Raw genomic sequence first — 19,131 nt, 5'->3', positions numbered from 1 at the left:
GGAAAGTAGAGAGGACAAAAGGGAAAGCGATTACTAACCCATTAACAAGAAAAAAATGTATTTTACCTATTTTTGGACTCAATGTAGTTTGCTTTTTTTGTGACCATGAGATCTGCCTATTGTTTTTTGATTCCTTTGCCTGACTGGGTTTGATCGCCTGTGCACAGAACCATTTTTTGTGCCCTCATATCAGACACAGTTAGTTTAATATCGTTTATTGTGATGTCTAAGCATCCTCTGAAATAAGACGAGGGAAGGTTTATGAAAAAGTTGAGAGAGAAGTATTGAGAAAAGCATCGCAAGGGCACGAAAATATATACTCTGTCAAGTTCTGCAAAATATTACTCAATCTGTGTGGATTTAATTTACGCAGTGAACTCTAAACGTTTGAAACTGGCACTGGCACCGCTGGCCTGGAGCTTGTATCTTTGTCTTTAAGTGTTGTAACCTGCTTGTAATGATCAGGATTATTTTCACCCACTGTTTTAGTGTGAGAGAGTAATGATAAGGGCATCTGAGTCCACAAACTGGCCTTATTGTTAGCACTACGTCGCTTGATGTGAGTGTTGTTCTGCTGTCATAGAAACAGAGGAGTGTTGTACATCCGTGGTTGGTGGCAGACACTGAAAAAAAAATGGAAGTTTCCACAGAGCTCAGTGAAAGGTCAGAGGCGTCCCTGATCTCTCTGGAGGGGATCACAGTTACGCCTCTTTATAGCTACCCCTCATTGCCCACGATGATGGAAAAGACTCACGCCACACACATAAAAGGTCAGAAACACACATGCATACACAGAGAGAAAGGAAAGGCAAAGTGTTTATGGCTCAGTTACATCCTTCACACATCTTGTCTTGTCGCCACAGGGCTCCTGTATGTGATTGTGTGTTTAATCTGAAGTCTCCCGAGACTCTGAAGGACAGCTACGTTCCATAATACTGTTGAGCCAGCATGTGTTGCCATGGTGTAAGCACATTTTCTGACGTGCTCAGACCACTGTTGAAAAACAACAAACTCCCGTGAGGGTCTCCGCGACAACAACTGTGTGACAACATTTGTGTCTACGAGCGCGAGCGTATACGCATGTATGTGTTTTTGTTGATGCAGGTGTTACCCTGGCCTTCATCAAGGCTCGTAGAAGGGCCCATTAACACCACAACAGCCCTAATAGTACTGTAAATACTTGGTCTGCTGGTGTGATGATAGCGTTGTTCAATAATTCAGCACCTGCTGAGAAAATCAACAAGACGGCTTTCTGAAAGCGCAAACAACACAGTCGACAATGCCATCGGATAAACACGGGCACAATTCATATAAGACACAACAGATGATGTGCTGCAACGTCCGGTGCGTCCTCTGATGTAGTACACACTGCATACAATGAAATCAAAGAGCCAGTGGTTTTGTTTAACCTTCTATTTTGGTCTTTTTTTTTTGGTGACAATATAACTAACCTCTCAGCTGCTGAATATCCTCAGTGTTAGTAAATGCACCTGATTAGCCTCAGCATGAATTGCCCTTTAATTCGTTGTAATTGGACTTCTTTTAGTGGGTGCACATTTGTTAATGGTGCTTGAGGTAAGTGATGACTTCACTCAGCATGCAAATGAAGCAGCCAAGTTGATAAGAGATTCCTACATCTAGCATGTAATATTAACTAAGGTAATTTAGCATGAAACGCAGTAAAAAGGTTATTTACGATATATGGTGTGCTGTTACAGAGGGAATTAGAGTACAAGATACAATGCAGTTGTTAAAGCACAACCTCTGAACACTGTGCAGTGGGCCAAAGAGCTCTCCCCCCAACCTTTTACACAAGGCAGTGACATAAAGACAGATGGCAGTGTCACGCATAATCAATGGTGCATTTCCTCTCAACATTTGGTCTTATAATAATCATTCGATGGTCATTTTAATTATGATGTGACAAGATTGTAAAGCAAGGAGAAAATGTTGCCATCGCTTTGGGTCATCGTGACTAAAATATTTATTTTGGGTTAGATATTTCAGAACCATGTTGCTGTGCTTACACTAGAATACAAACTGCTTCATCTCATCATGCTTGTTCCTTATTGACATATCTGGTTTACTTCCAAAAGGGAAAAGTTGTGCTCTGCTGAAAAACGTCATTTTGAGTCTTCACACCCTTCCCTGCTGATGTTCACACAACACCCACTGGCTTCTCCTCTTCTGGAAGAACGCTGTTAGCCATTCCTTGTTGGTGTGAAGACTGAACTGTACAGTCTGTACCTTACTTCTCAGAAAATGTGACCTGCTTTTATAACTGTTGAAGGACACAGCACATCCAGACCCCTGTAGGAAGGAGCCTTGTCAAAGAGCATGTGCTCTGTGCAGATCCCTGTGCTGCAATAGAAGAAAACAGTGTTTGTTGTCTCAATTTCTATGGGCAGTTTCCATGGTATCTTTTTTTGTCAGACTTCCACAAACACCATGTCCCATGATCACTTTCTATTCCCACTCCTGGATATGGAATGGACGATCCATGAATGCCAACCATCTGATCATACTGACGGTCCAGAAGGGACATACTCAGACACTGCTGTCCTCACTGCCAGTCATTTTACCACAGCAGTTGTCCCAAATGCTACACTTCTTCCTGCTACTGCTTGATACCTCTATCAATACAAAGGTTTGATATTTTGAGAGATACAGTTATACGGTGAATTCCAATTCCTTGCTTAACGCTCAATCTCAAAAATGTCCACTCCCTCTAGTGCAAGTGCTGTCCCGATTCTCAGAAAAATTAAGTTGAGGGTCAAGTTTAAGGGCTGTATCGCCATCAATATTGAGATTTTCCGAGACCACCCTTGGGAGCAAGGGCTACCCAGAATGCATTGCATGTTTTCACATAACAAAGATGGCGCCGAAAGCAGCGAAACAAGTACGCTACAAATTAAGTATTTTCTTTGTTAACAGAGATATAAAAATGATGAAAACATTGTATTATCTTAGTTGAGGCTCATATTATGGATTACTGACGTCATTGTTGCGTAACAATTATTTTAATTTTACGATCTTTTGTCAATAGCCGGCCGGTGCGGACAAGCGATTGTTTGCTATGGTTTACTTTTCAATAATAATCGTGACCTAAATGTGTTCTTCTTCTTCTTCTTTTTTGGAGTTGACAGACTGGACGCAGCTTTCGCGTTATTCTGCCCCCCACAGTCTGAAGATGTATCTGCATTTAAGGGGTGTCCCATTTCTAAGTGACAAAATAACCCTCAACACTTGGTTTTGAGGGCCAGTTAAGATTAAGGGTTGAGCTTGAGGGTTAAGATAGGAATTGGAATTGGCCCAAAGACTGTCTTTTGTGTTGGAGTTAAGCAGGAAGACACACTTAAATATGCATTTATTTAAGATCCAGTGTGTAAGAATTAGTGACATCTAACAGTGGTTCTTTTCCCCAAGTGTATCAGGGAACTATGGTGGTTTTCATTTGTCAGAAAGGATGTTATGAGAACAACTGGACAGATGAAGTAGGAAGCTTGCAGTGCAACACTGTTTGCAGTGCATGTAAAAGGCGTATAGTCTGAGGCTGTAATCTTTTTACTTTCATTTCTGCTAAAATTTCTGCAAAAATAAACACTGTATTGGGTTTAGAAAGGGGGAAAATAGCTAGGGGTGCAGTGGCTTTAAATAAGAAGCAGACTCAGAGGCAGAGAATAGTCTATTGTTCTTAAATGATCATTTAAAAGGTCACAGAGATGAGGGAAGCCGGTGGCGGCAGGAGAGTTGCACGTCGACTCAGAAAACCAAACATCAACTGTTTAAAATGCCACGAGGCAGAACACTCTGGTGTCTTTATGCCACTCCTTCATACAAGACCAGGAAAGGACTGACAGGGGGTTTCTAAAGTAAATGCTGCCTGTCCTCCCAACAGTGATGAGTGGACTTCAGAAAGTCCCTGCAAAACCAATTTACAAAAAGTACAAAACAAATAAGGTACATTGTGTTTTTTTTATATGTGCTTTGATCAGAGCCGGCCCAAGGCATTAAGTAAACTAAGGCCACGTCGAAAACGTAATCGGCACGAAACGGAAACTACATTTTTCTCCGTGTGTGCGCGTGAACGCCTCTCAGACAAAAAAGTATGCTTATTCACCTAAAGCTGTTTCCGTGTGGACGGCCCTTAAGCAGCTACTGGGGGGCTCTAATCACTAGGAAGGCCACAGTAGTGCGTGTAGACAAAAATAGTTTTTGAACAAAATCTAGATCTCTTAAGATAATGTGGATATCGAAATAGTTGATTAAATAGTTATTTGGTTTTAATATAGAGTTGATGATTTATTATTATTATTATTATTATTATTATTATTATTATTATTATTATTATTATTATTTATACTGTAGCCAGTTTTGTGACACTGTTTTGGTGTGATAATAACATCATAATGTTAATAAACTTTATTTGTATAGCACCATTCATAAAAGGATTGCAGCTGCAAGTGCTTCATACGGAGCCCCTAAAGGGACAAGAAAAAAAAAAAAAAAAAAAAACGTTTCAGGTGCTCACCTGATACGATCAGGTGCTCACCCGATACGATCAGGTGCTCACCCGATACGATCAGGTGCTCACCCGATACTTTCAGGTGCTCACCCGATACTTTCAGGTGCTCACCCGATACTTTCAGGTGCTCACCCGATACGATCAGGTGCTCACCCGATACGATCAGGTGCTCACCCGATACTTTCAGGTGCTCACCCGATACGATCAGGTGCTCACCCGATACGATCAGGTGCTCACCCGATACTTTCAGGTGCTCACCCGATACGATCAGGTGCTCACCCGATACTTTCAGGTGCTCACCCGATACTTTCAGGTGCTCACCCGATACGATCGGGTGCTCACCCGATACGATCAGGTGCTCACCTGATAGTGTTAGAGGCTAAGCTAAGCTAACCAACTATGTGTGTGCGTGCGTGTGACATCAGTGAGTGAAACACTGTCATTTTCACACAGAAACACAAACCGAAATGAATGCAGTGGATGATCTCACGGACATCATGCCCGCATGAAACTACTTTCTGATGAGCACGAGAAAGTATTGTTAACAACGCCAATCCGGCAGTTCCCTGAACCGCAGTAAAGGGATTGCTAACTCCTTAGCTTGGGTTAGCTCGTTCGGCAACAACACAACAACTGCGGGACTCCATCTGCGTTGAACACAGCACTTTATTTCATTACAGCAGGGTGATGCACAGCCTCTCTGGGTAAAATGAGTCTCTCTCGTAAAGGGGAGAACATAACAAAGCAACATTATGAAGCGTGACAGTCTCTCGCTGCGGCTCTCCAACATTAACAACCACACGGCGCACACACACTTCCTGTTTCACTCAGGAAGTATCGGGTGAGCACCTGATCATATCAGGTGAGCACCTGAAAGTATCAGGTGCTCACCCGATCGTATCGGGTGAGCACCCGATCGTATCGGGTGAGCACCTGAAAGTATCGGGTGAGCACCTGAAAGTATCGGGTGAGCACCTGAAAGTATCGGGTGAGCACCTGATCGTATCGGGTGAGCACCTGAAACGTTTTTTTTTTTTTTTTTTTTTTTCTTGTCCCTTTAGGGGCTCCGTAGCTTCACAATAAAAGGGAAATCAAATTTAAAATTTTCTTCGTAAAAAATAAGAAAAGATGCAAATAAAACACAACACATGGTGGAATAAACTATAATCAACTTGTGTTACATTTGTATCAATAATAGATATTATAATAGTTACTATGTGGTGGTGGTGGGGCCCTAGAAAGGCTAAGGCCGGCCCTGGATTTGACTCAGAAGGTGTATTTTTACATGCTGGCTGTAGCTTTTACCTACACAACAGTATAAATGCATAATTTAAAAGGATGCAGTATAAAATGATCTATAAAAATCAGAATGATTTCATTGAGATGAATAAAGAGAAAAGACAGATTGAGAGTTCTAGTGGAAAGCCTCCCACAGAAGCTGTCCCACTCATCCTCCTCTGCCCACGCACTCTCTGTTGCTGTGACGTCCACTCATCCTTTCTACGCCTCCACTCGCCTGTGGAGGCGTGCTGCTCTCCCATTCATGCGCTGCCACGCTATTTCCACAGCACTGAGGGAAGATCGTGCCTTGAGTTCAAATTTGTGTGGAGGAAGAGGAAGCGGATGAGGAGGAACAGGAGGAGGAAGCACCATGTTTGGCTTCATCCGAGCGCAAGATTTGTGCTCATGCTGTGATCGTGATCGGATCTCACACGAGAGCCAACCTCTACAGATGGATTCATGTCGTCTTTGTGCGTGAAATATTGAAGCAATGAACATGATACTGTCACATTCTGCAATTACTAACAATTGTTATAATTACAATTATAGCACAATTATGGTTTAGTCTTTATGAACCCCAGGAAGTGATGTCAACTCAGACTGTCAATGGGTCTTAACAGCCATGGAAAAAAATGTCCATCTAGTTTTGCATCTGTGATTTGTTTCAGACGAACAACATTTTATTTTGGGTTACAGTAAGATCTGTAGCAGGGGTGTCAAACATATGGCCTGTGGGCCAGAACGGGCCCACAAGAGGGTCCAATCTGGGCCGCAGGATGAATTTGTGAAAATTACACATGATCACAATCTAATTATAATGAGAAACTACTATATTTTCAGACACCTGTGACAAAGTGTTTTGTCCCTTTGTAGATCAACTGTCATCTGTAAGTCTTAATGCACATAAACATGTAAACTTAGGTGTAATACTGTTGAAATTGCACTTGTTTTTCTCAAGGAATTTAAGGTTATTTATTATTGTTTTGTAAAAAGATACTTCATAGAATGTAAAACAAAGGGAACATTTTGGAGTCCTTGTTGTTTATAGGGTATTGTGCTATTATTTTACTGTCTGGGCCACTTGAGACACCCCTGATCTGTAAGTTATGCATTTTATATTACAATATTTGATAAGATAAATTAAGGCTTTAATATTGATTTATCTATTTCATGAATGTACTTTATAGTATAGTACATTTTCAAGTATGACTTGATGTTATTATATAGACGTTATGGCCCATGGCCAAGTGGAAAGGGAACTTTGCTTGTAACCGGTGGGTTGTCAGTTTGAGTCGTCACCAGGTCAAAATGGCTGGGGTGCCCAATCCCCATTTATCCAAATTGTAGGAAGGTTTCTAGTAGAGGGTGGGTTAAATGCAGAGAAGGAATTTCCCTACATGGATTAATAAAAGTACATTTGGATTTTTTTGTGAGAGTCTGTTGATTTTATACCTGTGTGATACAGTGACAAGTGTATCAACTCAACTTCAGATAACAGCTAGGATGCTGTATAAGGATTTTTAAAGCTCCTATAGTGGTCCTATTGCACATGTATGTTAGTTATGGAGGTCTACTTACATACATTAACTTGTTTTTATGGTCAAAAACCTCCTAGTTGCTGTAAATGAGCCGAAATCTTTCCTCACTGAAGCTCTCGTCAGTCGCACTGTGTCAGACTGAAATCTCACACCCAGAAGACAAACTGTGTTGTTAAGTTTTTTTTTGTGTTTGTGGTTGTTTTCCTCATGTGCTGTGTTGTAAGCTAATCTGTAATTGGCAAAGCTCAGGTCAAGCAGGGTGGAGGTGGTAGTGGTGGTGGCCTCTGAGCTTGATCCATTAAGGAGAAAGGTCACACTAACCTCCCGACACATTCCTAATCTTGATCATAATCATGTTTTGAAAAACACGTATTAAGATATAGCAATATGTATAGTCATGACTGTAAGTTCAACATATCAATGTATTTTTTGTCACTGTTCACCAAAGGTCACATCCAGTGATGAAAACTGTTTTGTATATTATTATCATCAGTTCAATTTGCTCAATTTTCAAGCTCTCCGAAGGTGATCCTAATCCTAACTCAACTCTCAACATGGCAGTATCAGCAAACAACCAGTCGGATTAAAACACTTTAAGAGGTTAAGGTTTTGAACTCCAAAGCCCCTAAGCACAGCTGAGCACTGACCCTTAACACATGACACTGATGTGTTTGTTTACATGTGAATTCCGATGACTTAAGTGCTTTGTTGCTTGTGTAAAATCTATATAAACAAACATTGGTTTACATTCAGGATTTGATTTTCCTTATTTGTAATTCAACTTGATCAATATATAAATTATTTTTTCTGTTGTTATATTAGTTTTGACATTACTATGACAGCAGGGTGTTTGTGAGTGAGTTGGGGGGAGATATTTCACATCTCTGGTTTTGAAAACAACAAACCTGATCACAAGCCTTTTACTGTTATCAAGTACAAGACTACATGAGATTGTTGTGTGTTTTTATTATTATCTTAACAGTTTGTTACACATAATAGATAATCTCCCTGTCTAAAGATTAAATGAGAATGATAATAAAACTGGATGCTCAAATCATTTATTGCCTGACTGTTTACTGCTTTCTTTTGAACCTGAGTATATAATTGCGAAACACAGGAAAAAGAAAAAGTTGCAAGCTTTTTGAATTACTGCTGCCCTTACAAGTACAGCTGATGGAGGACAGGACACCTCCGAGTGGGCATAGGCTTTTATAGATCTTGATGTGCTATATTCATTGCGAGTTTCATATTTGTTAAAATAATTTCATAGTTGACTATGTCGTCCAAAATTTGACAAAAAAAGTCATACTGTGGTATGTCGTCCAAAAATGGTCAAAAATGTCATTCAAAAGTATGTTGTCCAAAAATGGTCAAAATTGGTCAAAAAAGTCATACTGTGGTATGTCGTACAAAATTGGTCAAAAAAGTCATGCTATAGTGTGTCATCCAAAAATGGTCAAAATTGGTCAAAAAAGTCATACTATAGTATGTGGTCCAAAAATGGTCAAAAACGTCATACTATAGAATGTCATCCAAAATTGGTAAAAAAAAAAAAAAAAGTCATACTGTGGTATGTCGTCCAAAAATGGTCAAAATTGGTCAAAAAAGTCAAAGTATAGTATGTCATCCAAAAATGGTCAAAAACGTCATGTCAAATGGTCAGACTGCTCAGACTGTAAAGTTTGGTCAAAATTGGTCAAAAACATCATACTATACGTTTTTGACCAATTTTGACCATTTTTGGACGACATACTATACTATGACGTTTTTGACCATTTTTGACCATATTTGGACGACATACTATACTATAACGTTTTTGACCATTTTTGGATAACATACTATACTATGACGTTTTTGACCAATTTTGACCATTTTTGGACGACATACTATACTATAACGTTTTTGACCATTTTTGGATTACATACTATGACGTTTTTGACCAACTTTGACAATTTTTGGACGACATACTATACTATGACGTTTTTGACCAATTTTGACCATTTTTGGACGACATACTATACTATGACGTTTTTGACCATTTTTGGATTACATGCTATACTATGACGTTTTTGACCAATTTTGACAATTTTTGGACGGCATACTATACTATGACGTTTTTGACCATTTTTGACCATATTTGGACGACATACTATACTATAACGTTTTTGACCATTTGTGGATTACATACTATACTATGACGTTCTTGACCAATTTTGACCATTTTTGGACGACATACTATACTATAACGTTTTTGACCATTTTTGGGTTACATACTATACTATGACGTTTTTGACCAATTTTGACCATTTTTGGACGACATACTATACTATGACGTTTTTGACCAATTTTGACCATTTTTGGACGACATACTATACTATGACGTTTTTGACAATTTTTGGATTACATGCTATACTATGACGTTTTTGACCAATTTTTACCATTTTTGGACGGCATACTATACTATGACGTTTTTGACCAATTTTGACCATTTTTGGACGGCATACTATACTATGACGTTTTTGACCAATTTTGACAATTTTTGGACGACATACTATACTATGACGTTTTTGACCATTTTTGGATTACATACTATACTATGACGTTTTTGACCAATTTTGACCATTTTTGGACGACATACTATACTATGACGTTTTTGACCATTTTTGGATTACATACTATACTATGACGTTTTTGACCAATTTTGACCATTTTTGGACAACATACTTTTGAATGACATTTTTGACCATTTTTGGACGACATACTATATACTATAACATTTTTTACTATTTTTCGACAACATACTAGACTATGTCTTTTATTTTTACCAATTTTGACTATTATTCGACGACATACTACAGTAAGACTTTTTTGACCGGTCAAAAACGTCATAGTATAGTATGTCGTCCAAAAATGGTAAAAATTGGTCAAAAACATCATAGTATAGAATGTCATCCAAAATTGGTAAAAAAAAAAGTCATACTGTGGTATGTCATCCAAAAATGGTCAAAATTGGTCAAAAAAGTCAAAGTATAGTATGTCGTCCAAAAATGATCAAAAACGTCATGTCAAAATGGTCAGACTGCTCACACTGTAAAGTTTGGTCAAAATTGATCAAAAACATCATACTATACGTTTTTGATCAATTTTGACAATTTTTGGACGACATACGATACTATGACGTTTTTGACCATTTTTGGACGACATACTATACTATGACGTTTTTGAACAATTTTGACCGTTTTTGGACGACATACTATACTATGACGTTTTTGACCAATTTTGACCATTTTTGGAAGACATACTATACTATGACGTTTTTGACCAATTTTGACAATATTTGGATGACAGTATAGTATGACGTTTTTGACCAATTTTGAACATTTTTGGACGACATACAATACCATGACGTTTTTGACCATTTTTGTACAACATACTATACTTTGACATTTTTTAACCTTTTTTCGACGTCATACTATACTTTGATATTTTTGACCAATTTAGCCCATTTTTGGACGACATACTATACTATGACGTTTTTGACCAATTTTGACTGATTTTGGACGACATACTATACTATGACATGTTTGACCATTTTTGGAAGACATACTATACTATGACATTTTTGACCAATTTGGACCATTTTTGGAAGACATACTATACAATGACGTTATTGACCAATTTTGACAATATTTGGACGACATAGTATAGTATGACGTTTTTGACCAATTTTGACACTATTTGGACGACATAGTATAGTATGACGTTTTTGACCAATTTTGACCATTTTTGGAAGACATACTATACTATGACGTTTTTGACCAATTTTGACAATATTTGGATGACAGTATAGTATGACGTTTTTGACCAATTTTGAACATTTTTGGACGACATACAATACCATGACGTTTTTGACCATTTTTGTACAACATACTATACTTTGACATTTTTTAACCTTTTTTCGACGTCATACTATACTTTGATATTTTTGACCAATTTAGCCCATTTTTGGACGACATACTATACTATGACGTTTTTGACCAATTTTGACCGTTTTTGGACGACATACTATACTATGACATGTTTGACCATTTTTGGAAGACATACTATACTATGACATTTTTGACCAATTTGGACCATTTTTGGAAGACATACTATACAATGACGTTATTGACCAATTTTGACAATATTTGGACGACATAGTATAGTATGACGTTTTTGACCAATTTGGACCATTTTTGGAAGACATACTATACTATGACGTTTTTGACCAATATTGACAATATTTGGACGACATATTATAGTATGACGTTTTTGACCAATTTTGACCATTTTTGTACAACATACTATACTTTGACATTTTTTAACCTTTTTTCGACGTCATACTATACTTTGATGTTTTTGACCAATTTAGCCCATTTTTGGACGACATACTATACTATGACGTTTTGGAATATTTTTGGACGACATACAATACTATGACATGTTTGACCATTTTTGGAAGACATACTATACTATGACGTTTTTGACCAATTTTGACAATATTTGGATGACATACTATACTTTGATGTTTTTGAACATTTTTGGACGACATAGTATAGTATGACATTTTTGACCAATTTTTTACCATTTTTGGACAAGATACTATTGTATGAAGTGTTTGACCATTTATGGACGACATACTATACTATGACTTTTTCAACCATTTTTGGACGACATACTATACTATGACGTTTTTGATCATTTTTGAACGACATAGTATATACTATGAAATGTTTTACTATTTTTCGATGACATACTATACTAGAACATTTTTGATCATTTTTGAATGACATAATATAGTATGACGTTTTTGACCATTTTTGGCCGACATACTATACTATGACATTTTTGATCATTTTTGAATGACATAGTATAGTATGACATTTTTGACCAATTTTGACCATTTTTGGACGACATACTATACTATGACGTTTTTGACCAATTTTGACCATTTTTGGAAGACATACTATATTATGACGTTTTTGACCAATTTTGACAATATTTGGATGACAGTATAGTATGATGTTTTTGACCAATTTTGACCATTTTTGGAAGACATACTATACTATGACATGTTTGACCATTTTTGGAAGACATACTATACTATGACATTTTTGACCAATTTGGACAATTTTTGGAAGACATACTATACAATGACGTTTTTGACCAATTTTGACAATATTTGGACGACAAAGTATAGTATGACGTTTTTGACCAATTTTGACAATATTTGGACGACATAGTATAGTATGACGTTTTTGACCAATTTTGACAATATTTGGACGACATAGTATAGTATGACGTTTTTGACCAATTTTGACCATTTTTGGAAGACATACTATACTATGACGTTTTTGACCAATTTTGACAATATTTGGACGACATAGTATAGTATGACGTTTTTTTACCAATTTTGACCATTTTTGGAAGACATACCATACTATGACGTTTTTGACCAATTTTGACAATATTTGGACGACATAGTATAGTATGACGTTTTTGACCAATTTTGACCATTTTTGGATTACATACTATACTATGACGTTTTTGACCAATTTTGACCATTTTTGGACGACATACTATACTATGACGTTTTTGACCATTTTTGGATTACATACTATACTATGACGTTTTTGACCAATTTTGACCATTTTTGGACGGCATACTATACTATGACGTTTTTGACCATTTCTGGACGACATACTATACTATGACATTTTTGACCATTTTTGGACGACATACTATATACTATGACATTTTTTACTATTTTGACCATTATTCGACGACATACTAGAGTAAGACTTTTTTGACCGGTCAAAAACGTCATAGTATAGTATGTCGTCCAAAAATAGTAAAAAATGTCATACTATAGTATGTCTTCCAAAAATGGTCAAAAACGTCAAAATATAGAATGTCATCCAAAATTGGTAAAAAAAAAAGTCATACTGTGGTATGTCGTCCAAAAATGGTCAAAATTGGTCAAAAAAGTCAAAGTATAGTATGTCGTCCAAAAATGATCAAAAACGTCATGTCAAAATGGTCAGACTGCTCACACTGTAAAGTTTGGTCAAAATTGGTCAAAAACATCATACTATACGTTTTTGATCAATTTTGACCATTTTTGGACGACATACTATACTATGACGTTTTTGACCAATTTTGACAATTTTTGGACGACATACTATACTATGACGTTTTTGACCATTTTTGGACGACATACTATACTATGACGTTTTTGACCAATTTTGACCGTTTTTGGACGACATACTATACTATGACGTTTTTGACCAATTTTGACCATTTTTGGAAGACATACTATACTATGACGTTTTTGACCAATTTTGACAATATTTGGATGACAGTATAGTATGACGTTTTTGACCAATTTTGAACATTTTTGGACGACATACAATACCATGACGTTTTTGACCATTTTTGTACAACATACTATACTTTGACATTTTGTATAATTTTTCGACATCATACTATACTTTGATGTTTTTGACCAATTTAGCCCATTTTTGGACGACATACTATACTATGACGTTTTTGAATATTTTTGGACAACATACTATACTATGACGTTTTTGACCAATTTTGACAATATTTGGATGACATACTATACTTTGACGTTTTTGAACATTTTTGGACAACATAGTATACTATGACGTTTTTGACCAATTTTTTACCATTTTTGGACAAGATACTATTGTATGAAGTGTTTGACCATTTATGGACGACATACTATACTATGACATTTTCGACCATTTTTGGACGACATACTATACTATGACATTTTTGACAACATTTGGACGACATACTATACTATGACGTTTTTGATCATTTTTGGACGACATACTATACTATGACATTTTTGACAACATTTGGACGACATACTATACTATGACGTTTTTGATCATTTTTGAACGACATAGTATATACTATGAAATTTTTTACTATTTTTCGACGACATACTATACTGTAACATTTTTGATCATTTTTGAATGACATAATATAGTATGACGTTTTTGACCATTTTTGGCCGACATACTATACTATGACGTTTTTGATCATTTTTGAATGACATAGTATAGTATGACATTTTTGACCAATTTTGACCATTTTTGGAAGACATACTATACTATGACGTTTTTGACCAATTTTGACAATATTTGGACGACAGTATAGTATGACGTTTTTGACCAATTTTGAACATTTTTGGATGACATACAATACCATGATGTTTTTGACCATTTTTGTACAACATACTATACTTTGACATTTTGTATCATATTTCGACATCATACTATACTTTGATGTTTTTGACCAATTCAGCCCATTTTTGGACGACATACTATACTATGACGTTTTTGAATATTTTTGGACGACATACTATACTATGACGTTTTTGACCAATTTTGACAATATTTGGATGACATACTATACTTTGACGTTTTTGAAAATTTTTGGACAACATAGTATACTATGACGTTTTTGACCAATTTTTTTACCATTTTTGGACAAGATACTATTGTATGAAGTGTTTGACCATTTATGGACGACATACTATACTATGACTTTTTCGACCATTTTTGGATGACATACTATACTATGACATTTTTGACATTTGGACGACATACTATACTATGACGTTTTTGACCATTTTTGGATTACATACTATACTATGACGTTTTTGACCAATTTTGACCATTTTTGGACGGCATACTATACTATGACGTTTTTGACAATTTCTGGACGACATACTATACTATGACATTTTTGACCATTTTTGGACGACATACTATATACTATGACATTTTTTACTATTTTCCGACAACATACTAGACTATGTCTTTTTTTTTTTACCAATTTTGACCATTATTCGACGACATACTAGAGTAAGACTTTTTTTACCGGTCAAAAACGTCATAGTATAGTATGTCGTCCAAAAATGGTAAAAATTGGTCAAAAACATCATAGTATAGTATGTCGTCCAAAAATAGTAAAAAATGTCATACTATAGTATGTCTTCCAAAAATGGTCAAAAACGTCATTATATAGAATGTCATTCAAAATTGGTAAAAAAAAAAAGTCATACTGTGGTATGTCGTCCAAAAATGGTCAAAATTGGTCAAAAAAGTCAAAGTATAGTATGTCGTCCAAAAATGATCAAAAACGTCATGTAAAAATGGTCAGACTGCTCACACTGTAAAGTTTGGTCAAAATTGGTCAAAAACATCATACTATACGTTTTTGATCAATTTTGACCATTTTTGGACGACATACTATACTATGACGTGTTTGACCAATTTTGACAATTTTTGGACGACATACTATACTATGACCTTTTTGATCATTTTTGAATGACATAGTATAGTATGACATTTTTGACCAATTTTGACCATTTTTGGAAGACATACTATACAATGACGTTTTTGACCAATTTTGACAATATTTGGATGACAGTATAGTATGACGTTTTTGACCAATTTTGAACATTTTTGGATGACATACAATACCATGATGTTTTTGACCATTTTTGTACAACATACTATACTTTGACATTTTATATCATTTTTCGACATCATACTATACTTTGATGTTTTTGACCAATTCAGCCCATTTTTGGACGACATACTATACTATGACGTTTTTGAATATTTTTGGACGACATACTATACTATGACGTTTTTGACCAATTTTGACAATATTTGGATGACATACTATACTTTGACGTTTTTGAAAATTTTTGGACAACATAGTATACTATGACGTTTTTGACCAATTTTTTACCATTTTTGGACAAGATACTATTGTATGAAGTGTTTGACCATTTATGGACGACATACTATACTATGACTTTTTCGACCAATTTTGACCATTTTTGGACGACATACCACAGTATGACTTTTTTTTTTACCAATTATACTATACTATGACATTTTTGACAACATTTGGACGACATACTATACTATGACGTTTTTGATCATTTATGGACGACATACTATACTATGACATTTTTGACAACATTTGGACGACATACTATACTATGACGTTTTTGATCATTTTTGAACGACATAGTATATACTATGATCATTTTCTGGACGACATACTATATACTATGACTTTTGTTACTATTTTTCGACGACATACTATAGTATGACGTTTTTGACCATTTTTGAATGACATACTATACTATGATGTTTTTGATTATTTTGAACGACATAGTATAGTACAACATTTTTATATATATTTTGGGCCTTTTTGCCTTTAATGATAGTATAATGGAGAGTGACAGGAACAGGAGGCAGAGAGCCAACGCTGCCACTACTACGATGTTTTTGCCCATTTTTGCCCATTTTTGGACGACATACTATACAATGACGATTTTGACAATATTTGGACGACATACTATACTATGACGTTTTTGAACATTTTTGGATGACATAGTATGTATAGTATGATGTTTTTGACCAATTTTGACCATTTTTGGCTGACATACTATACTATGACGTTTTTGACTATTTTTGGACGATATACTATAGTATGACGTTTTTGACCAATTTTGACAATATTTGGACGACATACCATACTATGACGTTTTTGACCAATTTTGAGCATTTTTGGAAGACATACTATACTATGACATTTTTTACCATTTTTGGACGACATACTATACTATGACTTTTTTTTTTTTTTACCAATTTTGACCATTATTGGACGACATACTACAGTAAGACTTTTTTGACTGGTCAAAAATGTCATTGTATAGTATGTCGTCCAGAAATGGTCAAAAACGTTATAGTATAGTATGTCGTCCAAAAATGGTCAAAAACGTCATAGAATAGTATCCCGTCCAAAAATGGTCAAAATTGGTCAAAATGTCATACTATACTATGTCGTCCCAAAATTTTCTAAAACCTCATAGTATAGTATGTCGTCCAAATGTTGTCAAAAATGTCATAGTATAGTATGTCGTCCAAAAATGGTCTAAAAAGTCATAGTATAGGATGTCGTCCAAAAATGGTCAAAAACGTTATACTATACTATGTCGTCCGAAATTGGTCCAAAAATTGTCAAAATTGGTCAAAAACATCATACTATACTATGACGTCCAAAAATGGTCAAAAACGTCATACTATACTATGTCGTTCAAAATGGTCAAAAATGTCATACTATACTATGTCGTTCAAAAATGGTCAAAAACGTCATAGTAAAGTATGTCGTCGAAAAATTGTCATAAATGTCATATTAAAGTATGTCGTCCGAAATTGGTCAAAAACATAGTATAGTATGTCGTCCAAAAATGGTCAAAATTGGTCAAAAACTCCATACTATACTATGTCGTTCAAAAATGGTTAAAAACGTCATACTATACTATGTCGTTCAAAATGGTCAAAAACGTCATACTATACTATGTCGTTCAAAAATGGTCAAAAATGTCATAGTAAAGTATGTCGTCGAAAAATTGTCATAAATGTCATAGTATAGTATGTCGTCCGAAATTGGTCAAAAACATCATAGTATAGTATGTCGTCCAAAAATGGTCAAAATTGGTCAAAAACTCCATACTATACTATGTCGTTCAAAAATGGTTAAAAACGTCATACTATACTATGTCGTTCAAAATGGTCAAAAACGTCATACTATACTATGTCGTTCAAAAATGGTCAAAAACGTCATAGTAAAGTATGTCGTCGAAAAATTGTCATAAATGTCATAGTATAGTATGTCGTCCGAAATTGGTCAAAAATGTCATAGTATAGTATGTCGTCCAAAAATTGTCAAAATTTGTCAAAAAATGTCATACTATACAATGTCGTTTAAAAATGGTCAAAAACGTCATAATATACTATGTCGTCCAAATATTGTCAAAATTGGTCAAAAACGTCATATTATAGTATGTCGTACAACAATGTTCAAATTTGGTAAAAAACATCATACTATATACTATGTCCTTCAAAAATGGTCAAAAACATCATAGTATACTATGTCGTTCAAAAATGATCAAAAACTTCATAGTATAGTATGTCGTCGAAAAATGGTCAAAAATGTCATAGTATAGTATGTCGTCCAAAAGTGGTCAAAATTGGTCAAAAACGTCATACTATACTATGTTGTTCATAAATGGTCAAAAACTTCATAGTCAAGTATGTAGTCGAAAAATGGTCATAAATGTCATAGTATAGTATGTCGTCCAAAATTTGCCAAAAATGTTATAGTATATATAGTATGTCGTCCAAAAGTTGACCAAACTGTCATAGTAGAGTATGTCATCCAAAATCTGACAAAAATGTCATACTTTAGTATGACGTCCACAATTTGACCAAAAGGTCATCGTGTAGTATGTCGTCCAAAATTTGGTAAAAATGTCATAATATAATAAGTCTGAATTTTGTCAAATTTTTGACGACATACTTAAAACTATGACTATGAAACATATTTCTTCTGGTATAATCTTTTCTGATGGTATTGAGGAAACGTTATGATTATTATACCATAGCGTTTAATGGCGAGATTAATTCAAGTTAAAAATCAAGTAATCCTGATATCCCTACATTAGGCCATTGCTCTTTGATGTACCTCTCCTTTGACCACTTGGCCTTTTAGTGTGACGCACCACGCAGTGTGACACCCACCTGAGCGACTTTGCACTCGCCGGTCAGAGGTCAAGGCATTGTTGGACATGTTTATGAAGATAGCCTGGGGTCAAGGCCTGTGTTCTTCTGTCGGGTGACAAGAGAGGAA

The sequence above is a fragment of the Microchirus variegatus genome, assembly GCF_963457635.1.
Source record: "Microchirus variegatus genome assembly, chromosome: 22".
NCBI classification, from domain to species: domain Eukaryota; kingdom Metazoa; phylum Chordata; class Actinopteri; order Pleuronectiformes; family Soleidae; genus Microchirus; species Microchirus variegatus.
Note: the sequence above shows the minus strand (reverse complement) of the source record.